At 40.9% G+C, this 24,672-nt stretch overlaps 1 protein-coding gene across 1 annotated transcript in view; it reads left to right on the forward strand.

Moving 5' to 3' along the window:
• The first annotated feature begins 20,530 nt into the window (after positions 1-20,530).
• Positions 20,531-24,672, forward strand: part of SEMA4C (semaphorin 4C) — a 44,084-nt gene continuing 39,942 nt past the window's right edge. The window contains 1 exon segment of the mRNA XM_053717815.1: positions 20,531-20,919. The gene's annotated coding sequence lies outside the window, so the exon portion shown is untranslated.

The following is a 24,672-nucleotide window of genomic DNA, read 5'->3' on the forward strand; positions in this document are numbered from 1 at the left end:
AACAACTGATATAACTGCTGATATAATTTAAAACATCTGCATATTATTCTTTACTTGGAGGTGCTACAATAATGATTGTGGATGCTTACCACGCCCAGAACACATATAAAACAACATGATGGATGGTGCAAGGTAGAAGAATTGCATTTCCAAGAATTGCAGTGCAAATAGTATAATTTGTAAGATATTAAACAAAGCATTTAATCTCCCTGGATTTGTTTAATTCGGGGAAATTAAACAACCTTATTGCAGGGCTCGACAAACTCAGGCACCAGGGAGCCACTGGAGTCTTAAATTTGGCCTGGTGTCCTGGTTTGTATAAGTATACAGTATATGCATATTCAATAATATAGAGATAAATATTATTATTATTAATAATATTATTATTTTTTCGACCACTAGATTTTTATATTTTGATGGCTGAATAAACTAACATTTTAGATTATGAAGATCTGTCAGTATCTCTCTGAGTACTGGTGTTTTATATAAAGGATTTATATGAAAAGAGCACCCAGGCAGATGTGCATTGGAGCAGCGAGTGCAAGATTAAAAGTAATTACAGTATATATATATATTTTTATATATTTTTTTAATGATTATTTTTATACACAAGGCTGCTTTTACTGTAAAATACTTAAAAATGTGCTTGTTCCACTTCATCCAGAGACGATGAACTGAAATTTGTCTAAGCATTCTACACAGTGATTGGTTATCTCAGAGCACAACGTCATTTACAGCTGTCATTAATTGGCTACAGCAAGGTAGTAAATGCAGAGGCTGTAAGAACAAACCTAACAAACAGGACGCAACAAAAATAATTAAGAACAAAAGCAAAAGAGTTACATTATTTGGACATTCTGTGCAAAGAGTCAAATAATTCATTATAGATGGGTAAAGCTCTGGGCCTCTGCATTTGGAGATGAAACTGAATCCATAGCTGCAAAGCCTGATGAAAAAACCCGATTGAGGCTGAGAAACGCGCTGCCTGTTTTTAATGTGTTTTAATAAAAGTTTTATACTTTTCACATCTTGCTGAGCTATATAATAATGTTACCACGCAAACAATATTGAAATATCCCGGGCGTGTTAATTTGACCTCACATAAAGAGATAAAATTTAAGTTGCACCAAACACAACATAAATATATTAAAACAATCAGTTACAGTCATATAAACACTGTGATAAAAAATAACAAATATTTAAAAGGGTGCAAAGGTATATGGTATATGGCCATGAATTTGACTGCAAAGGGCTGTAATATATATATATATATATATATATATATATATATATATATATATATAAAAATATGTGTGTGTCTAAATAATAATTCTATAATAATATTGAATAATGTGTTTTACTGTGTATTTACTGTAAATATTTAAAATTCCAATGTTCTTTATATAAGGGGAATTATTATTTGTATTTTTAAATTGATATTCCTATTTATATCTGTATATATCTATACCTGTATAGTCATATAGATATATAGGTAAAGATATATATATATATTTTACATTATCATATATATATTTAAAAATAAAAATAATTGTTAATTCTATCTGCTGGAAGGGAGAACCCGTACTACGATGACCTGTAAAACCGTTAATGACCAGCAACATACGGGTAGGTTGTGGTCATTAAGGGGGTTAAAATTAATATTTTTTTGCAAATAAGATACTATTGTATGAAGCTTATACAAATACATGGGAGATTATGGGACTGGTGTTCACTTACGTGGGTGATTTTTGCATTTAAGGGCGTTAATTAAATTCTCCATCTCATTGCTTTACAACATGGTAAATAATATGGATTATAAAGTATATTTGGATAAAAATTCAAAAATGGAGGAATTTTCATTTTATCAATATTGATGAACAAATAATTTTAAAGTATAAAAAGAGTTGAGAAAGCTTCTTTATCAGCACTAATGAGTGAATAACATATTAATGTAATGTGGATGTCCTATTTGTTACCTGATTAAATCTTAAAATGGAGGAATAATTTAACTTGGAATTACCATATGAAGTGTAGTATAATCAAAGCAAATATTGTACGTTTTTGTAATGTCCAAAAGAATAAAAATTTTGGATAATTATCAATTTTTGGGTCAACAAAATTTGGAATACTCACTTACTGTTCCAATCAGAACACAACTTCTTCTTTTTTTTATACTAATGGAAATCATACCAAATTATAACATTTTACTAATACCATTATCTTGATAGGTAAGAATTTAAATTTGAAATGTTGGAAGGACCTTTACGCACCGTCAAACATTAAACATTTATTAGCAATTCCTTATAGAGCAAAATGATATTTGGTTTAATTTGGAATATAATATAGATGTTTTTTGTTTGTTTTTTTAAATGGAAATGGTGGATTAAGAATCAACATATATACATATGCAAAAACAACTCATTCAAAAATATTAAACAACACAATATATAGCTAAATGCATATTAAAAGGGGAATGGCTTTTTGCTTCTAATTAGAGATGGAAGAAGGAAGAAGAGTGTTTTCATTATTTGATTTTTACATAACAGAGAAAACAAATAATAATAACTATGAATAATTATAGTTACTGTGTTTTATATATATATATATATATATATATATATATATATATATATATATATATATATATATATATATATATATATATATATATATATATATATATATATATATATAAAACAAAAAATAGAAGGCACTCACCGGATTTAACAAGGGGTGAAAACACTTTCGCCTACATTACGAGTTTTTGTCGGTAAGGCTGTGCGGGGCTAACAAGCCTTTTTTTCTTACAGCTCACTTAAGCCAACACTGGTAATACAAGTTTTCTTCAAGCCGGCGTTAGCCTCAGAAAAGTGAGCGTTGAGCAAAATTTAGCTCCACATCTCACTGTAATACCAGCATTGCTTACGGTAGAGGTAAGATGGCAAAATGTGCTCGTGCACAATTTCCCCATAGGAAACAATGGGACTGAGCTGGCTGAAAAAAAACCTAACACCTGCAAAAAAGCAGCATTCAGCTCCTAACGCAGCCCCATTGTTTCCTATGGGGAAATTAATTTTATGTCTGCACCTAACACCCTAACATGAACCCCGAGTCTAAACACCCCTAATCTTACACTTATTAACCCCTAATCTGCCGCCCCCGCTATCGCTGACACCTACATTATATTATTAACCCCTAATCTGCCGCTCCGGACACCGCTGCCACCTACATTATACTTATGAACCCCTAATCTACTGCCCCCAACATCGCCGACACCTACATTATAGTTATTAACCCCTAATCTGTCCCCCCAACTATATTAAATTTATTAACCCCTAATCTACCGCCGCCAACGTCGCTGCCACTATAATAAATGTATTATCCTCTAAACCTAAGTCTAACCCTAACCCTAACACCCCCCTAACTTAAATATAATTTAAATACATCAAAATAAATTTACTACAATTAAATAAATTATTCCTATTTAAAACTAAATACTTACCTATAAAATAAACCCTAAGATAGTTACAATATAACTAATAGTTACATTGTAGCTAGCTTAGGATATATATTTATTTTACAGGCAACTTTGTATTTATTTTAACTAGGTATTTAATTAAATAAAATAAACTAAATTACGGAAAAAAACAAACACTAAATTACAGAAAATAAAAAAAGAATTACAAGAATTTTAAACTAATTACACCTAATCTAATCCCCCTAATAAAATAAAAAAGCCCCCCAAAATAATAAAATTCCCTACCCTATACTAAATTACAAATAGCCCTTAAAAGGGCCTTTTGCGGGGCATTGCCCCAAAGTAATCAGCTCTTTTACCTGTAAAAAAAAATACAATACCCCCCCAACATTAAAACCCACCACCCACACACCCAACCCTACTCTAAAACCCACCCAATCCCCCTTTAAAAAAACCTAACACTACCCCCTTGAAGATCACCCTACCTTGAGACGTCTTCACCCAGCCGGGCATAAGTGGTCCTCCAGAGGGTCCGAAGTCTTCATCCTATCCGGCCAGAAGAGGACCTCCAGGCGGCATCTTCTATCTTCATCCTTCCGGAACGGAGCGGGTCCATCTTCAAGACATCCAACGCAGAGCATCCTCTTCATCTGACGGCCGACGACTGAATGTCTGGTCCTTTAAGTGACGTCATCCAAGATGGCGTCCCTTGAATTCCGATTGGCTGATAGAATCCTATCAGCCAATCGGAATTAAGGTAGGAAAAATCCTATTGGCTGATGCAATCAGCCAATAGGATTGACCTTGCATTCTATGTAAGCTCAATCCTATTGGCTGATTCGATCAGCCAATCGGATTGAACTTCAATCCTATTGGCTGATTGCATCAGCCAATAGGATTTTTCCTACCTTAATTCCGATTGGCTGATAGAATCCTATCAGCCAATCAGAATTCAAGGGACGCCATCTTGAATGACGTCACTTAAAGGACCAGTCATTCAGTCATCGGCCATCGGATGAAGAGGATGCTCCGTGTCGGATGTCTTGAACATGGACCCGCTCCGCTCTGGAAGGATGAAGATAGAAGATGCTGCCTGGATGAAGACTTCTGCCGGTTTGGAGGTCCTCTTCTGGCCGGATAGGATGAAGACTTCGGACCCTCTGGAGGATTACTTGTGCCCGGCTGGGTGAAGACGTCTCAAGGTAGCGTGATCTTCAAGGGGGTAGTGTTAGGTTCTTTTAAGGGGGGATTGGGTGGGTTTTAGAGTAGGGTTGGGTATTGTATTGTATTTTTTTTACAGGTGAAAGAGCTGATTACTTTGGGGCAATGCCCCGCAAAAGGCCCTTTTAAGGGCTATTTGTAATTTAGTATAGGATAGGGAATTTTATTATTTTGGGGGGCTTTTTGATTTTATTAGTGGGATTAGATTAGGTGTAATTAGTTTAAAATTCTTGTAATTCTTTTTTATTTTCTGTAATTTAGTGGGTTTTTTTTTTCGTAATTTAGTTTATTTAATTTAATTGTAATTAATTGTAGGTAGTTTAGGTAATTAGTTTAATTATAGTGTAGTTTTAGGTGTAATTGTAACTTAGGTTAGGGTTTATTTTACAGGTACTTTTGTACTTATTTTAGCTAGGTAGTTATTAAATAGTTAATAACTATTTAATAACTATTGTACCTAGTTAAAATAAATACAAAGTTGCCTGTAAAATAAAAATAAACCCTAAGATGGCTGCAATGTAATTATTAATTATATTGTAGCTATCTTAGGGTTTATTTTATAGGTAAGTATTTAGTTTTAAATAGGATTAATTTATTTAATTGTAGTAATTTAATTTCATTTTATTTAAATTATATTTAAGTTAGGGTGGTTAGGGTTAGTGTTAGATTTAGGGGTTAATAAATGTAATATAGTAGCGGTGACGTTGGGGGCGGCAGATTAGGGGTTAATAAATGTAGGTAGGTGTCGGCGATGTTAGGGACGGCAGATTAGGGGTTAATAAAATGTAACTAATGTTTGCTAGGCGGAGTTCGGCGATTTAGGGGTTAATACATTTATTAAAGTGGCGGCGATGTCCGGTCGGCAGATTAGGGGTTAAACATTTTAGTTAAATGTTTCCGATGTGGGGGGCCTCAGTTTAGGTGTTAATAGGTAGTTTATGGGTGTTAGTGTACTTTTTAGCACTTTAGTTAAGAGTTTTATGTTACGGCGTTAGCCCATAAAACTCTTAACTACTGACTTTTAAATGCGGTAGGAGTCTTGCCAGGAGAGGGTCTACCGCTCACTTTTTCAGGCAATCGTAATACCGGCGTTAGAAAAATCCCATTAAAAAGATAGGATACGCAATTGACGTAAGGGGATTTGCGGTAATCTAAAATCGTGGAAAAAAAAGTGAGAGGTAGACCCTCTCCTGCCTGACTCGTAATACTAGCGGGCATTAAAAAGCAGCATTGGGACCCCTCAACGCTGCTTTTTAAGGCTATTGCAAGACTCGTAATCTAGCCGTTTATTCCCTTATGTGTAACATTTCGGGGAAATACTCCCCGTCTTCAGACAATCAATTTAACCAAACCTTAAGCATGGATTTAAATACCCTCTTACTTCATTAACAATCAACCCACATGTGAAGTCCAGCAGGTGCGTGACCCGGTGTGCTTGTCATCAGGCGGCGTCCATTGCCTAGCAACCTGCCAGCATTTGTCTATAACCATTACCATGTAAATTTTAGACAGTAAATTTGAAATAAACTAAGAAATAAATATTGAGAAGACATATAAATAGAAAATAAATAAAAAAATAAATAATAAAAATAAAATAAAAAATAAACGGGCAAAAATTAAACAAAAAATAAACCTAAAGAGCCTACGACAAGAAACATAAATATGAAGCAGTACTAGAGGACTATTGTGAAAAAAGAGTTTACAGGTGGTTACTTAAACCTGAAGAACGGCAAAGGTGGAGAGAATATCGCCCTAGACGTTTTAGGGCTAGAAGGCCACATAACTTGGCTACTGTCGACAGTTCAGGGTCTGGAACTGATTCGGACAATCAACATACAGTGCAGGACATCAATACAGCATATGAGGAAAGTGGCATCACTACACGTTCAAAAAACGGGGTAGGTGCCCACACCAGGCAACTTTTACAGGCAACTTTGTATTTATTTTAACTAGGTATTTAATTAAATAAAATAAACTAAATTACGGAAAAAAACAAACACTAAATTACAGAAAATAAAAAAAGAATTACAAGAATTTTAAACTAATTACACCTAATCTAATCCCCCTAATAAAATAAAAAAGCCCCCCAAAATAATAAAATTCCCTACCCTATACTAAATTACAAATAGCCCTTAAAAGGGCCTTTTGCGGGGCATTGCCCCAAAGTAATCAGCTCTTTTACCTGTAAAAAAAAATACAATACCCCCCCAACATTAAAACCCACCACCCACACACCCAACCCTACTCTAAAACCCACCCAATCCCCCTTTAAAAAAACCTAACACTACCCCCTTGAAGATCACCCTACCTTGAGACGTCTTCACCCAGCCGGGCATAAGTGGTCCTCCAGAGGGTCCGAAGTCTTCATCCTATCCGGCCAGAAGAGGACCTCCAGGCGGCATCTTCTATCTTCATCCTTCCGGAACGGAGCGGGTCCATCTTCAAGACATCCAACGCAGAGCATCCTCTTCATCTGACGGCCGACGACTGAATGTCTGGTCCTTTAAGTGACGTCATCCAAGATGGCGTCCCTTGAATTCCGATTGGCTGATAGAATCCTATCAGCCAATCGGAATTAAGGTAGGAAAAATCCTATTGGCTGATGCAATCAGCCAATAGGATTGAAGTTCAATCCGATTGGCTGATCCAATCAGCCAATCGGATTGAACTTCAATCCTATTGGCTGATTGCATCAGCCAATAGGATTTTTCCTACCTTAATTCCGATTGGCTGATAGGATTCTATCAGCCAATCAGAATTCAAGGGACGCCATCTTGAATGACGTCACTTAAAGGACCAGTCATTCAGTCATCGGCCATCGGATGAAGAGGATGCTCCGTGTCGGATGTCTTGAACATGGACCCGCTCCGCTCTGGAAGGATGAAGATAGAAGATGCTGCCTGGATGAAGACTTCTGCCGGTTTGGAGGTCCTCTTCTGGCCGGATAGGATGAAGACTTCGGACCCTCTGGAGGATTACTTGTGCCCGGCTGGGTGAAGACGTCTCAAGGTAGCGTGATCTTCAAGGGGGTAGTGTTAGGTTCTTTTAAGGGGGGATTGGGTGGGTTTTAGAGTAGGGTTGGGTATTGTATTGTATTTTTTTTACAGGTGAAAGAGCTGATTACTTTGGGGCAATGCCCCGCAAAAGGCCCTTTTAAGGGCTATTTGTAATTTAGTATAGGATAGGGAATTTTATTATTTTGGGGGGCTTTTTGATTTTATTAGTGGGATTAGATTAGGTGTAATTAGTTTAAAATTCTTGTAATTCTTTTTTATTTTCTGTAATTTAGTGGGGGTTTTTTTTCGTAATTTAGTTTATTTAATTTAATTGTAATTAATTGTAGGTAGTTTAGGTAATTAGTTTAATTATAGTGTAGTTTTAGGTGTAATTGTAACTTAGGTTAGGGTTTATTTTACAGGTACTTTTGTACTTATTTTAGCTAGGTAGTTATTAAATAGTTAATAACTATTTAATAACTATTGTACCTAGTTAAAATAAATACAAAGTTGCCTGTAAAATAAAAATAAACCCTAAGATGGCTGCAATGTAATTATTAATTATATTGTAGCTATCTTAGGGTTTATTTTATAGGTAAGTATTTAGTTTTAAATAGGATTAATTTATTTAATTGTAGTAATTTAATTTCATTTTATTTAAATTATATTTAAGTTAGGGTGGTTAGGGTTAGTGTTAGATTTAGGGGTTAATAAATGTAATATAGTAGCGGTGACGTTGGGGGCGGCAGATTAGGGGTTAATAAATGTAGGTAGGTGTCGGCGATGTTAGGGACGGCAGATTAGGGGTTAATAAAATGTAACTAATGTTTGCTAGGCGGAGTTCGGCGATTTAGGGGTTAATACATTTATTAAAGTGGCGGCGATGTCCGGTCGGCAGATTAGGGGTTAAACATTTTAGTTAAATGTTTCCGATGTGGGGGGCCTCAGTTTAGGTGTTAATAGGTAGTTTATGGGTGTTAGTGTACTTTTTAGCACTTTAGTTAAGAGTTTTATGTTACGGCGTTAGCCCATAAAACTCTTAACTACTGACTTTTAAATGCGGTAGGAGTCTTGCCAGGAGAGGGTCTACCGCTCACTTTTTCAGGCAATCGTAATACCGGCGTTAGAAAAATCCCATTAAAAAGATAGGATACGCAATTGACGTAAGGGGATTTGCGGTAATCTAAAATCGTGGAAAAAAAAGTGAGAGGTAGACCCTCTCCTGCCTGACTCGTAATACTAGCGGGCATTAAAAAGCAGCATTGGGACCCCTCAACGCTGCTTTTTAAGGCTATTGCAAGACTCGTAATCTAGCCGTTTATTCCCTTATGTGTAACATTTCGGGGAAATACTCCCCGTCTTCAGACAATCAATTTAACCAAACCTTAAGCATGGATTTAAATACCCTCTTACTTCATTAACAATCAACCCACATGTGAAGTCCAGCAGGTGCGTGACCCGGTGTGCTTGTCATCAGGCGGCGTCCATTGCCTAGCAACCTGCCAGCATTTGTCTATAACCATTACCATGTAAATTTTAGACAGTAAATTTGAAATAAACTAAGAAATAAATATTGAGAAGACATATAAATAGAAAATAAATAAAAAAATAAATAATAAAAATAAAATAAAAAATAAACGGGCAAAAATTAAACAAAAAATAAACCTAAAGAGCCTACGACAAGAAACATAAATATGAAGCAGTACTAGAGGACTATTGTGAAAAAAGAGTTTACAGGTGGTTACTTAAACCTGAAGAACGGCAAAGGTGGAGAGAATATCGCCCTAGACGTTTTAGGGCTAGAAGGCCACATAACTTGGCTACTGTCGACAGTTCAGGGTCTGGAACTGATTCGGACAATCAACATACAGTGCAGGACATCAATACAGCATATGAGGAAAGTGGCATCACTACACGTTCAAAAAACGGGGTAGGTGCCCACACCAGAGGAGGAGCAATTACAAGAGGAAGACCACCACATCAGAGGAGACGATAGACAACAATCTAGTTATCAACATAAGCAATAAAGAACTGACAGTGGAGGAGTCAACACTGCTGCAGAAGTGTGTACCCACAAATTGCATTAATAAATTCGACCTGCACATAGACATCCTCCGCTTTCAACGCATCCTGAATCTAAACGAATACTTTGGTTCTAGTACAAGTGAATATAGTACATTTAAAAAGAAAGGAGTATTTGAACCCACAAGTAAAAACAGCACTATCATGACATTCTCTAAGAAACTTGAGAAAGATCTGCTTGACTCAGCATTGGAGCAAAGGCAACAGGTTAGGTTTAAACTCCCCAGAAAAGAGAAAGAAGCACTGAATAAACTGATAAAAGACGAGACTATAGCTATAAGGAGAGCTGACAAAGGTGGAGCAATAGTCATCGTGGACTACAAATACTATCAGACGGAGATACTACAACAATTGAATATTAGCACATATCGGACCTTACCTTGTAACCCCATGATGCAGTTCAAGAAGGAGATTGATGCATTGTTGGATAGAGCACATGAAGCAGACTGGATTGATAAACAAACCTTGGAGTACCAGAAAGTAGAATACCCAAAGGTACCGGTATTTTACATGTTGCCAAAGGTGCATAAGAACTATAGAGAACCCCCTGGCCGTCCAATAGTGGCAGCAATAGACTCTCTCCTACAACCATTGGCAGTATACATTGACAATATACTACCACCTCTTGTGCAATGGATGGATAGTTACCTAAGAGATGCAGAGGATGTAATACGTCAACTAAAAGCTATAGGGGCTATGAATGAAGAAGACCTGCTTGTAACCCTTGGTGTTACAAGCCTGTATACGGTCATACTGCACTGTGAAGGACTTGAGTCTATCAAGAGACGACTGCAAAGGTATTCATATATTGGACCACCTGAAGAATTCATATTGGAACTCATTGACAATTGCTTAAGGAAGAACTTCTTCAGGTTCGAGAGCAAGTATTACCTGCAATTAACTGGTAGAGCAATGGGATCAAATATGGCCCCATCCTATGCAAATATATTTATGGAAGGATTTGAGATAGACAAGAACAGTATCTTTAAAAACCAGAAGATAATCCTTTACAAAAGGTATATTGACGACCTCTTCATTATATGGAGAAGGAGTACAGAATCACTTCAAGAATGGGCTAAAGAACTTAACGAGCAGCATTAAAATTCAAATTGAATTGGAGTGAGAAGGAAATGGAATTCCTGGACCTAAAGATCTATAAAGAAAACAACACAATCTATAAGAAGCCCACAGATAAAAATTCACTGCTGGAAGCTTCAAGCTGCCACCCTACAGCTTTAAAGAAAGCACTCCCGAAGTCGCAGTTTATTAGAGTGACAAGAAATAACACCAAAAAAGACACTGCACAGATCCAGCAAGAAGAGATGGAACAGAACTTTAAAGAAAGAGGATATAATAGCAAGGTCCTGAGAGAACAAATGATTCAGGCAGGGATGGCAAAACAGAAGAACAAGGAGTTAACAGAACCAAACAAAAAGAGGCTGACATTCACCACAACATATACAGCAGACAAGAATGAGTTTAACCACATCTTGAAGCGCAATTGGGAAATACTACAAAGTGACAATATGTTACCTTTCAAAAATATGGAGGTACCACGGATTGGATACAGAAAAGGGAAATCACTCAAAGATAACCTTCAGATGACAGACCCAGTGCACTGCTACTCAAAAAACTGGTTGAATTAGTAAACAACTAAACTGGGTTGCTACTGATGTAGTGGCTGTACAACATGTAACGGATTACAGGTGGGTAGATATTTCAATCACCCCAGGCACAAGAAGAAGTATTACCTTAAACACAGGGTCACCTGCACCATCCCATACTTACATCGTATACCTGCTTTACTGCCCATGTAGTTTGTTTTACGTGGGTAAAACCTGTGACGACTTAAGAACAAGGATGGCCAACCATCGAAGTGCCATAAGACAAGCATTACGTATAGGAGACTCTAACCAACCGGTAGCACAACATTTCCTAGAATGAGGTTGTACGTGGGTAAAACCTGTGACGACTTAAGAACAAGGATGGCCAACCATCGAAGTGCCATAAGACAAGCATTACGTATAGGAGACTCTAACCAACCGGTAGCACAACATTTCCTAGAATGAGGTTGTAACGTATCAGACTTACGATATCATATTATAGACCATGTACCTACACTCAGCCTTGGAGGAGATAGGAATAGGATACTCCTACAGAAAGAAACAAGATGGACTTTTGAATTGGACACTATTACCCCGAAGGGCCTTAATACGAAACTGGAATGGCATAATTTCCTTTAAAGTTCCATTTTGATTATATAGCCTAACTGTTGCTCTGATAGTGCAGGCTCTCCTTCTCTCTCTATTTCTTTCTTTCTCCCTTTATTTTTATTTTTCTCTTCTTTCCCCTTATTTTTTTCTTTTCTCTCCTTTTTATTTTCTATTTTTTTCTTATTATTTTCCGTTTCCTATCTTCTTTCTAGTCTCACCTCTTTTCAATCTCCCTATAATTTTGTGTATTTTTTTTATTTTTTTGTTTTGTTTTTTTTTCTATATGTTTCTTGTTGTAGGCTCTTTTGGTTTATTTTTTGTTTAATTTTTGCCCGTTTTACTTATGTTTTTATTATTTATTTTTTATTTTATTTTTATTATTTATTTTTTATTTATTTTCTATTTATATTTCTTCTCAATATTTTTTCTTAGTTTATTTCAAATTTACTTCTTGTTCCTCTGCGTATCTATACTAGTATTTTCATGTTATACCTCCTTTAAGCATATGTGAAATATGATATGCCTTGAGAGCGTGCAGCGAATATTATCAGCATAGTTATTAGTATTCATTGCTTAACATATTTATTAACGAATATATGGTACAACTGTTCTGCAAGTAATTAGTTGATCTTTTGTATGGTTTGCAGATATTTTTAACATTGTTAAGTATTTACTTATTTACAATACGGTCTAGTCAATTAGTTGTAGTGCATACTGATAGTATTTAGTCATTTGTTTTTAAGTAAAGTTTCGTAGCACAGGTGTTAGTTATGTCTAAAATTACATGGTAATGGTTATAGAAAAATGCTGGCAGGTTGCTAGGCAATGGACGCCGCCTGATGGCACGCGCACCAGGTCACGCACCTGCTGGACTTCACATGTGGGTTGATTGTTAATGAGGTAAGAGGGTATTTAAATCCTTGCTTAAGGTTTGGTTAAATTGATAGTCTGAAGACGGGGATTGTCTGTGAGTGCCTTCTATTTTTTGTTATATTTGTAGTGCACCCCGGTACAATAACGGTCGTCGAGAGTGCTAGGCCATACTGAACTTATATATATATATATATATATATATTCATTCAAATGATTTTTTAGAATAGTTTAGTACATCTATTATTTACATTAATTATTAATATTTTATATTTAATACATACATAAGGCACCTTAATTTAACTCATGTGGGATTAGCGCACATGAATAATTAGTGTACTCCTTTCAGCATTATGTGCTAAAACCCGACAGGAGTACACTAATTCTTCATGTGGGCTAACCGATTAGGGTGCGTTATGTATTTATTAAATACAAAATATTGAAAAATATTAATAATTGATGTAAATAATTATTATAGATGTTCTAAAATATCAATGGAACATATATACATTCCAATATTCTTCACATAGAAAAAACACACCTATATATCTATACTAATATACATAGGTGTACGCATAAATATATTTATAATATATATATATATATATATATATATACACTAGTTCTAAAGCTCGTTCACACGGGCCATCTTTTGCAGTACAGCGCTCCCACCCCTTGCGCTCTCTCCCTCCCTCTCTCTTTTGCTCTCTTTCTCCCCTCTCTTTTGCTCTCTCTCTCTCCCCTCTCTTCTACTCTCTCTCTCCCCCCTCTCTTTTGCTCTCTCTCTCTCCCCTCTCTTTTACTCTCTCTCTCCCCCATCTCTTTTGCTCTCTCCCCCTCTCTTTTGCTCTCTCTCTCTCCCCCTCTCTTTTGCGCGCTTCCCCCCTCTCTTTTGCGCTCTCTCCCCCTCTCTTCTGTGCTCTCTCTCCCCCCTCTCTTTTGCGCTCTCTCTCCCCCCTCTCTTTTGCGCTCTCTCTCCCCCCTCTCTTTTGCGCTCTCTCTCCCCCCCTCTCTTTTGCGCTCTCTCCCCCCCTCTCTTTTGCGCTCTCTCTCCCCCCTCTCTTTTGCGCTCTCTCTCCCCCCTCTCTTTTGCTCTCTTTCTCCCCTCTCTTTTGCTCTCTCTCTCTCCCCTCTCTTCTACTCTCTCTCTCCCCCCTCTCTTTGCTCTCTCTCTCTCCCCTCTCTTTTACTCTCTCTCTCCCCCCTCTCTTTTGCTCTCTCCCCCTCTCTTTTGCTCTCTCTCTCCCCCCTCTCTTTTGCTCTCTCTTCCCCCTCTCTTTTGCTCTCTCTCTCTCTCTCTCCCCCTCTCTTTTGCTCTCTCTCTCTCCCCTCTCTTTTGAGCTCTCTCCCCCCTCTTTTGCACTCTCTCTCTCCCCTCTCTTTTGCGCTCTCTCTCTCTCCCCCCTCTCTTTTGCGCTCTCTCTCTTCCCCTCTCTTTTGCGCTCTCTCTCTCCCCCTCTCTTTTGCGCTCTCTCTCCCCTTCTCTTTTGCGCTCTCCCTTATCTCTTTTGCGCTCTCTCCCCCTCTCTCTTCCCTCTTTTGCGCTCTCTCTCCCCCTCTCTCTTTTGCGCTCTCTCTCCCCCCTCTCTTTTGTGCTCTCTCTCCACACTCTCTTTTGCGCTCTCTCTCCCCCTCTCTTTTGCGCGCTTCCCCCCTCTCTTTTGCGCTCTCTCCCCCTCTCTTCTGCGCTCTCTCTCCCCCCTCTCTTTTGCGCTCTCTCTCCCCCCTCTCTTTTGCGCTCTCTCTCCCCCCTCTCTTTTGCGCTCTCTCTCCCCCCCTCTCTTTTGCGCTCTCCCCCCCCCTCTCTTTTGCGCTCTCTCTCCCCCCTCTCTTTTGCGCTCTCTCTCCCCCCTCTTTTGCGCTCTCTCTCCCCCCTCTCTTTTGCGCTCTCTCTCCCCCCCTCTCTTTTGCGCTCTCTCTCACCCCCTCTCTTTTGCGCTCTCTCTCCCCCCTCTCTTTTGCCCTCTCTCCCCCTCTCTTTCATTCTCTCTCTCTCCCCCTCTCTTTTGTGCTCTTCCCCCCTCTCTTTTGCGCTCTCTCTATCCCCCCTCTCTTTTTGAGCTCTCTCTCTCCCCCCTCTCTTTTGAGCTCTCTCCCCCCTCTCTTTTGCGCTCTCTCTCTCCCCCTCTCTTTTGCGCTCTATCTCTCCCCCTCTCTTTTGTGCTCTCTCCCCCCTCTCTCTCCCCTCTCTTTTGCTCTCTCTCTCCCCCTCTCTTTTGAGATCTCTCCCCCCTCTCTTTTGCGCTCTCTCTCTCCACCTCTCTTTTGCGCTCTCTCTCCCCCATTGTTTTTTGTGCTCTCTCTCTCTCCCCCTCTCTTTTGCGCTCTCTCTCTTCCCCTCTCTTTTGCGCTCTCTCTCTATCCCTCTCTTTTGCGCTCTCTCTCCCCCCTCTCTTTTGCGCTCTCTCTCCCCCCTCTCTTTTGCGCTCTCTCCCCCCTCTCTTTTGCGCTCTCTCTCCCCCCTCTCTTTTGCGCTCTCTCTCCCCCCCTCTCTTTTGCGCTCTCTCTCCCCCCCCTCTCTTTTGCGCTCTCTCTCCCCCCCTCTCTTTTGCGCTCTCTCTCCCCCCCCCCTCTCTTTTGCGTTATCTCCCCCCTCTCTTTTGCACTCTCTCCCCCTCTCTTTCATTCTCTCTCTCCCCCTCTCTTTTGAGCTCTTCCCCCCCTCTCTTTTGCGCTCTCTCTCTCCCCCTCTCTTTTGCGCTCTCTCTCTCCCCCTCTCTTTTGTGCTCTCTCTCTCCCTCATCTCTTTTGCGCTCTCTCCCCCCCTCTCTCTCCCCTCTCTTTTGCGCTCTCCTCCCCCTCTCTTTTGCGCTCTCTCCCCCCTCTCTCTCCCCTCTCTTTTGCGCTCTCTCCCCCTCTCTTTTGTGCTCTCTCTCCTCTCTTTTACGCTCTCCCCCCTCTTTTGCGCTCTCTCTCCCACCTCTCTTTTGCGCTCTTTCCCCCCTCTCTATTGCGCTCTCTCTCTCCCCCCTCTCTTTTGCGCTCTCTCTCTCCCCCTCTCTTTTGTGCTCTCTCTCTCCCCCTCTCTTTTGTGCTCTCTCCCCCATCTCTTTTGCGCTCTCTCCCCCCCTCTCTCTCCCCTCTCTTTTGCGCTCTCTCTCTCCCCCTCTCTTTTGAGATCTCTCCCCCCTCTCTTTTGCGCTCTCTCTCCACCTCTCTTTTGCGCTCTCTCTCCCCTACTCTTTTTTGTGCTCTCTCTCTCTCCCCCTCTCTTTTGCGCTCTCTCTCTTCCCCTCTCTTTTGCGCTCTCTCTCTCCCCCTCTCTTTTGCGCTCTCTCTCCCCCTCTCTTTTGCGCTCTCTCTCCCCCCCTCTCTTTTGCGCTCTCTCCCCCCCTCTCTTTTGCGCTCTCTCTCCCCCCCTCTCTTTTGCGCTCTCTCTCCCCCCTCTCTTTTGCGCTCTCTCTCCCCCCTCTCTTTTGCGCTATCTCCCCCCTCTCTTTTGCACTCTCTCCCCCTCTCTTTCATTCTCTCTCTCCCCCTCTCTTTTGAGCTCTTCCCCCCCTCTCTTTTGCGCTCTCTCCCCCCTCTCTTTTGCGCTCTCTCTCTCCCTCTCTTTTGTGCTCTCTCTCTCCCTCATCTCTTTTGCGCTCTCTCCCCCCCTCTCTCTCCCCTCTCTTTTGCGCTCTCTCCCCCTCTCTTTTGCACTCTCTCCCCCCTCTCCCCCCTCTCTTTTGCGCTATCTCCCCCCTCTCTTTTGCACTCTCTCCCCCTCTCTTTCATTCTCTCTCTCCCCCTCTCTTTTGAGCTCTCCCCCCCCCCCTCTCTTTTGCGCTCTCCCCCCCCTCTCTTTTGCGCTCTCTCTCTCCCCCTCTCTTTTGTGCTCTCTCTCTCCCTCATCTCTTTTGCGCTCTCTTCCCCCCCCTCTCTCTCCCCTCTCTTTTGCGCTCTCTCCCCCTCTCTTTTGCACTCTCTCCCCCCTCTCTCTCCCCTCTCTTTTGTGCTCTCTCCCCCTCTCTTTTGTGCTCTCTCTCCTCTCTTTTGCGCTCTCCCCCCCTCTTTTGCGCTCTCTCTCCCCCCCTCTCTTTTGCGCTCTTTCCCCCCTCTCTATTGCGCTCTCTCCCCCTCTCTTTTGCGCTCTCTCCCCCCTCTCTATTGCGCTCTTCCCCCTCTCTTTTGCGCTCTCTTTCTCCCCCTCTTTGCGCTCTCTCTCCCCCTCTCTTTTGTGCTCTCTCCCCCTCTCTTTTGTGCTCTCTCTCTCCCCCCCCTCTTTTGCTCTCTCGCCCCCTCTTTTGCGCTCTCTCTCTCCCCCCTCTCTTTTGCGCTCTCTCTCCCCCCTCTCTTTTGCACTCTCTCTCCCCCCCTCTCTTTTGCGCTCTCTCTCCCCCCCCTCTCTTTTGCGCTCTCTCTCCCCCCCCTCTCTTTTGCGCTCTCTCTCCCCCCCTCTCTTTTGCACTATCTCCCCCCTCTCTTTTGCACTCTCTCCCCCTCTCTTTCATTCTCTCTCTCCCCCTCTCTTTTGAGCTCTTCCCCCCCTCTCTTTTGCGCTCTCTCCCCCTCTCTTTTGCGCTCTCTCTCTCCCCCCTCTCTTTTGTGCTCTCTCTCTCCCTCATCTCTTTTGCGCTCTCTCCCCCCTCTCTCTCCCCTCTCTTTTGCGCTCTCTCCCGCTCTCTTTTGCGCTCTCTCCCCCCCTCTCTCTCCCCTCTCTTTTGCGCTCTCTCCCCCTCTCTTTTGTGCTCTCTCTCCTCTCTTTTACGCTCTCCCCCCTCTTTTGCGCTCTCTCTCCCACCTCTCTTTTGCGCTCTTTCCCCCCTCTCTATTGCGCTCTCTCTCTCCCCCCCTCTCTTTTGCGCTCTCTCTCTCCCCCTCTCTTTTGCGCTCTCTCTCTCACCCTCTCTTTTGTGCTCTCTCCCCCATCTCTTTTGCGCTCTCTCCCCCCCTCTCTCTCCCCTCTCTTTTGCGCTCTCTCTCTCCCCCTCTCTTTTGAGATCTCTCCCCCCTCTCTTTTGCGCTCTCTCTCTCCACCTCTCTTTTGCGCTCTCTCTCCCCTACTCTTTTTTGTGCTCTCTCTCTCTCCCCCTCTCTTTTGCGCTCTCTCTCTTCCCCTCTCTTTTGCGCTCTCTCTCTCCCCCTCTCTTTTGCGCTCTCTCTCCCCCCTCTCTTTTGCGCTCTCTCTCCCCCCCTCTCTTTTGCGCTCTCTCCCCCCCCTCTCTTTTGCGCTCTCTCTCCCCCCCTCTCTTTTGCGCTCTCTCTCCCCCCCTCTCTTTTGCGCTCTCTCTCCCCCCTCTCTTTTGCGCTATCTCCCCCCTTTCTTTTGCACTCTCTCCCCCTCTCTTTCATTCTCTCTCTCCCCCTCTCTTTTGAGCTCTTCCCCCCCCTCTCTTTTGCGCTCTCTCCCCCTCTCTTTTGCGCTCTCTCTCTCCCCCTCTCTTTTGTGCTCTCTCTCTCCCTCATCTCTTTTGCGCTCTCTCCCCTCTCTTTTGCGCTCTCTCCCCCCTCTCTTTTGCACTCTCTCCCCCCTCTCTCTCCCCTCTCTTTTGCGCTCTCTCCCCCTCTCTTTTGTGCTCTCTCTCCTCTCTTTTGCGCTCTCCCCCCTCTTTTGCGCTCTCTCTCCCCCCTCTCTTTTGCGCTCTTTCCCCCCTCTCTATTGCGCTCTCTCCCCCTCTCTTTTGCGCTCTCTCCCCCCTCTCTATTGCGCTCTTCCCCCTCTCTTTTGCGCTCTCTTTCTCCCCCTCTTTGCGCTCTCTCTCCCCCTCTCTTTTGTGCTCTCTCCCCCTCTCTTTTGTGCTCTCTCTCTCCCCCCCCTCTTTTGCTCTCTCTCTCCCCCTCTCTTTTGCGCTCTCTCCTCCCCTCTCTTTTGCTCACTCTCTCTCCCCCCTCTCTCCCCCCCTCTCTTTCCCCCCCCTCTCTCTCTCTCCCCCCCCTCTCTTTCCCCCCTCTCTCTCTCTCTCTCCCCCATCTCTTCCCCCCCGCTCTCTCCCCTCCTCTCTCTTCCCCCCCTCTCTCTATCTCTCTCCCCTCTCTATCTCTCTCCCCTCTATCGGTGACCTGCCTGGTCACGCCCCCTTCCCGCCAGGCCACGCCCCATTCACGGCCATTCACGGCCGGTCATGCCGCCTTCACACCGGCCGCGCCCCGCTCACGGCCGGCCACGCCCACTTCTGCCGTAGATCAGCTAGGGACTCAAAGGCCAGGTGTGTTTGTCCTCGTGCTGCCTCTACTGCGCATGGCAGCTTCGGACAAACACACTTGGCCTTTTATATTATAGGATATATATATATATTTAAATATTTAAAATAAAAATAAAATTTTCCTGTATGTGAAGAACATTGGAATGTGAAATATCGATAAGTGGTTAGGTTTATTTCTTCTGTGCACTCCATTGAAGTCTATGGGGAGAAGAAGTTAGTGCAGTAACGATATCCAAAGCCCTGAAGTTTGCGCACATTTACATTCAACTAGTAATACGCAAGCTAACCTGTGCGCACAAAATCTTTACTTCTGGTCTTGTTATCGCTCGAGTGAAAGTGCTAAATTGTTCGCCACTTGTAATATAGCCCTATGTTTTTAAGCCCTGCAAATCATTAAATGCATAGGTAAAGAGTAACTCCCCAATTTCCAATTTAACACAGCAGGTGACTGACTAGGTCATATGACTGCTGCCACCAATTGGCTCACCAGTTGTTTCCTGAGGTTACCAGCTGTTCTCTGTGGCTCCCAAACTGGACTTTAACTATAACTCTCCTGGGATAAACACATGGAGCTGCATTATAATGTCCTTTTAAGACCCCCGCCAACTGTATTCCAATCCACCAGAAAACACTGTGAGAACACAGTGACATTACCATTTCCTAATGGCTACTGTTTTTTTTTTTTTTTGCCTAAATTATGGTCTCCAACAATCCAGTGAAATTGACTCTTACATTCATACATAGGTTTTAGGGTGTTTACCAATCCCAGTGTAGGAATTAGAGATGTTCTGGATTTATAGCTGATATAACTCAACTGATTCATAAGAAATCTTACAACAAAGTAGCTATGTTTAGAAAGATGATCTTGTATGTTAAACTCAGATAGAAATGGAGTATACTGTATGCCAAAATTGTTATACTTACACACATAACTTAAATGGACAGTGTATTGTAAAATTGTTTTGTGTTTCCAATGACTAGTTATACCAGCTGAGGAGTAAAAAAAAGTATGATAAATGGCTTCTTATGGTTAATTTGTTACATGAAAAAACTGGTTCTGTTCTTCGAAACAACCCATTAAAATGGGCTAAGCTTGCTGGGAAATCATATTGCCTTATTTTATAACTATCTGAACACATAAATGCTTGTTTATATAATCTCTGTTTATTACATTACTTATAGAAAGAAGAATTGAAAATGAACATTTCGAATTTCTAAAATATAGAATACCTTGCAGAGTTGCAGGTTGTTTACCATTTCTAATGCTGAGTATCTTGATTATGGTGATATGCTATGATTAACAACAGCACCACGTGCCCCATAGGGGGTCTTTGGGCGAGGCTTTGACCCTTGTGTTTGCAGGTCACTTGGGACAATAGAGCCATTCATCGAGAGAGCAGCAGAATTGACCCTGCCTCTTTAAGGATCCCAAGCAAGATATCTATCACCTCCCCCACTCAGTGACGTTAGGAGGAGGGAATAAGGGTAGGGAAAGGAAAAAAAAAAATAAGGAAAGATGAGAACATAGGGACAGAGACAGAGACTACTGAGCAGTGCTGGTATTGTAGCTGTCGTTGCAGTCGGTCTGGGTTTTGGGATCTTGCGCTATCTGTTGCAAAAATCAGAAGCAATTATTGTTCATCAGAATAGTGCAAGCTGGTATCCAGCGCAGGCAGCATTCGGTCTGTGTTATTGCTACGTTCAGCGCAAGAAGAGATCGTTGGGATTACTGTGCCTTGTGCAGATGGAGTGGATCTAAATAATATTAGGAAGACCGATGCTGGGCGTTAGAACCTGATCCCCAAATTATTGTTCAAGGGTCTGTTACAGGGATCACTATACATCATCATCAAGAGGAGTGCACACTAAAGGGAAACCTCAGGTAGCTGGATACAGAGGAACTTGCTAAGCATCTGTCTGAGCGGGAGCAGGTGAGGCTGCAAATAATTCATTGTAAATTATACCTATTCTGGACGTGATGTAGCATGTTATATCGTGTGTGTGTATACTATATATATATATATATATATATATATATATATATATATATATATACGCACTCACAGTGAAATTGCTATATCAAAGTACAACGTGCTCCATATTGTGTGGTTTTGCTATGTTGCAGAGCCTTTTTTGTGGTATAGTAGTTTAGAGAGTGCAGTTTGGGGGCAGGGATTTCTTGCTGACTAGCATAAGTCTGGATAGTATTAAGGGAGGGGGAGGTTTGTGTATATGTGTAAGGGGGGCTGGGCAAGGATTAACGTGTGTGTGCTATAGAATGAAAACCTTGCACGTGTGTGCAGTACGGGGGGTGGGTTTGTTTAAAAGTATAAACACCAGGGATTATGTACTTTTTGGGGGGAGTTTTATATGAGTTGCACATTAAGATTTTCTTTCTGTAAAATCATATATAAAATGTATTTTGTGTGGGGTTCTGTAGTTAACAATTTTAACTGCAATACAGTGGGAGGGATAGCTGACCATTAGATCTGGTTCTGTATAATCACACATTGTCCGACCCAAAATTAACCCTCGTTGGTCCTCACTGGGTTAAATGGTCACTTAATTCAAGAATGAATATGTGAATGTGCTTATGCCACAGTGAGTGATTGTAACGAAATGATCTGCCTTGTGTAAAAATTAGCATTTAACTGTTGAGTTTTGTTTAATTTTATACATCCCTGTTATCTGTATTCGCCTAATAGTTTTGCAGAGGAAAATACAACAAGCATTTTCAAGTTGGCTTGCCATTTTCGCCATACATTTTTACAGGTTCATGAATGTAAACTAATATATAAAACTATTTTGGAATAATGTTTACAGTGGTTGGTGCAACAGTTTAATAGACATTTTTAAAGTAAGGGCAATGCAACCATTTTCACATTGAATTTCCCCTGCAGACCCTAGTTAAAACAGTATGGGATGGAAAATTATATTAAGTCTATATTGCTGCTTCAGGTGAGCAGTAACTGCTGTCATTGTGCTGCCCATCCCCAAGGCTGATGTTCATTTTTCCCTGTAATTAGGAACCACGTGTTTCTGATATTAAGTGGACATTTTATGTTGCATAATGGACAAAAACCTTTCTAAACTGACACTCTTTCCCCCCCCAGGTAATTTTCTGCACTTTTTGTTCCTAATATGTTAAGGCATTCACTTATTATTATTTTTTTGCTGCTAGTAATAACTAGCAGACATCTTGGCTTTCATATTATCTATTTATTACTTTGTGTGTATATATACATTTTTTGTTTGTAACAATACTTTATATTATGTCTCTACAATCTATACAATGTGGTGTGTGTGTGTGTTTCCTCTCCCCTTTGGTATCACATAGCTTTGAGAATATCATTTCTCCCTAGTCTAATTCAGTCAAGCATATTAGTGAGCTATCAATGTCTGAAGAATAAAAAAATAAAAACAAACACACTGGTTGAAATAAAATGCCACTCTCCTCCCACAATGGGAGTGCAGATTATTATTATTATTATTATTATTTATGAAGTGCCAATATATTACACAGCGCTGCCAATGGACCAGATGAACTGGTTTTGCTTTTTTTTTACTCGCTTCTTCTAGAAATAAATATTCTTTGAAATCCCCTAAATCAATCACATAAAAAATACAGTTAATATGTAATGACTACACATGATACATTTCTCAATTCCTGCTCCTCTGATATGCATTTTAAACTAAAGAGCTGACAAGAATATGAATGCGTCACACGTGTGTAAGGAGTCGGGCACATTTGTTTTATAGAAGAATAATCTAATAATTTATGAGCAGAAGTTACATTATAGGACCTGTGGTCTCCCTGTTCCTTGGATCGATCAAGGCCTTTATTAAACAATATAAAGCTTCCTGTTTACATACACTCCACTTAAAGCCTTTTTTTTTTGTTGTTTGTCTTACTCTCTGTCAAGTGACTACAATGAAGCTACACAACTCCCAGTCAATTAGTAAATAAACTGTGCAGTTTTCTTGCGTCTTCCCAGACATTTCAAGATTTTTTTTTTTTTTAAAGTGCCTTATTTTGTGTTGCATGTATTACATTGCACATAGACAGATGCTGGGTGTTGGCTACATGGCACATGTTTCCATCACCTGTCTGTGTGCCCCTCTAAGATATTAAATATTGAGCATGTGTTATTTCACGGCTGACGTCACCCATGCATTGCTCCTCTTAATAAGATTGCTTGCTGACCTCCAAGATCCATATTATCGATCTAATGGGTTTGTCATTTGTCCTAAGAGACTTCATTTCCATATATGTAACAGACATGGATATACATTGCTCCCTCCTGCAGACTGTTTGGAATATATAAATCATATGGTGCATATATAGCTGGCAGTAGGTTGAGACTAGTCTGTATTGTTATAGCACAATAGGGGAGAGGCAACATGCAGAGATTTAAATTACTTTTATAGCTTTTGAGTTGCGAAGGCGGCTGTGCTGGGTAAACCCTGAGGGCCAAGGTGCTATAGCTCCTAGAGGTTTTTTATTCTGAGCCCCTACATTTATTTTTCTATATATATATATATATTTGTATCGTATATGTTGCAATTATTTTAAATAAATTTGCCAACTTAGACCTAGATTGACAATGCATTACTGGTCCTGAGCTGAACATGGATGCTGTGCAGGGCGTGCAGCATATGTGAGTGGCTGTTAATAGCGTTGTGTTCAGATCCAGTGTATTGCTGCACCAGAACTGAGTTTGGCTATGTGTTTAACCTCTTTGGCTTGAGTTACTGCACTACTTCTTCTTGCCTATACATATGTGATTTAAAGGGACAGTCAACACCAGAATTTTTGTTGTTTAAAAAGATAGAGAATCCCTTTATTACCCATTCCCCAGTTTTGCAAAGCCAACACTGTTCTATTAATACACTTTTTACTTCTGTGACTAACTTGTATCTAAGCATCTTCTGACCGCCCCTAATCACATGACTTTTAGTTATTTTGCATTTTAGCCAATTAGTGCAGTGTCTGCCACTAGCCACAGGCGTGATCACAATGCTATCTGTATGGCCTACATGAGCTAGCTCTCCCCTGCTGTGAAAAGCAAATAAAATAGAGGCGGCCTTCAAGGGCTTAGAAATTATCATATGAGCCTTCCTAGGTTTGCTTTCAACTAGAATACCAAGAGAACAAAGCATAATTGTTGATAAAAGTAAATTGGAAAGTTGTTTAAAATTACATGCCCTATTTGAAAAAAGACTTTTTTGGACTTGACTGTCCCTTTAAGACAAGGGGTCTGCAAATCTGTTTAAAATGTAGAAGCCAGACAGTGGTATTTGTATAGAGATACATGGAGAATAACTCAAAGTTAGGACTGCAGGTAAAAGTATAGGAGCCAGTGGCTCCTGGTTTTGTCAAGCACTGATTTTCAGAAAATACTCTAATTTGTAATTGCAGCTTTGTGACGTTTTAAGAGATCTCAAAACACTCTATAGGAATGTAAATACATCTGTGCAAACATAAGCCTCGGATACTGTAAATTACCAAAATAACAGGCTATTTTCTAAGATATTATATATATATATATATATATATATATATATATATATATATTTTTTTTTTTTTTTTTTTTTTCCCCTTCAAATCTTGTAGTGCTTTGTTAGTCAGACTAAAGGTCACCGTACAACCCTCCCCCACTATTTCATTCATCTCTCCTCATCTC

This window comes from Bombina bombina, chromosome 6, assembly GCF_027579735.1.
Source record: "Bombina bombina isolate aBomBom1 chromosome 6, aBomBom1.pri, whole genome shotgun sequence".
Classification (NCBI taxonomy): domain Eukaryota; kingdom Metazoa; phylum Chordata; class Amphibia; order Anura; family Bombinatoridae; genus Bombina; species Bombina bombina.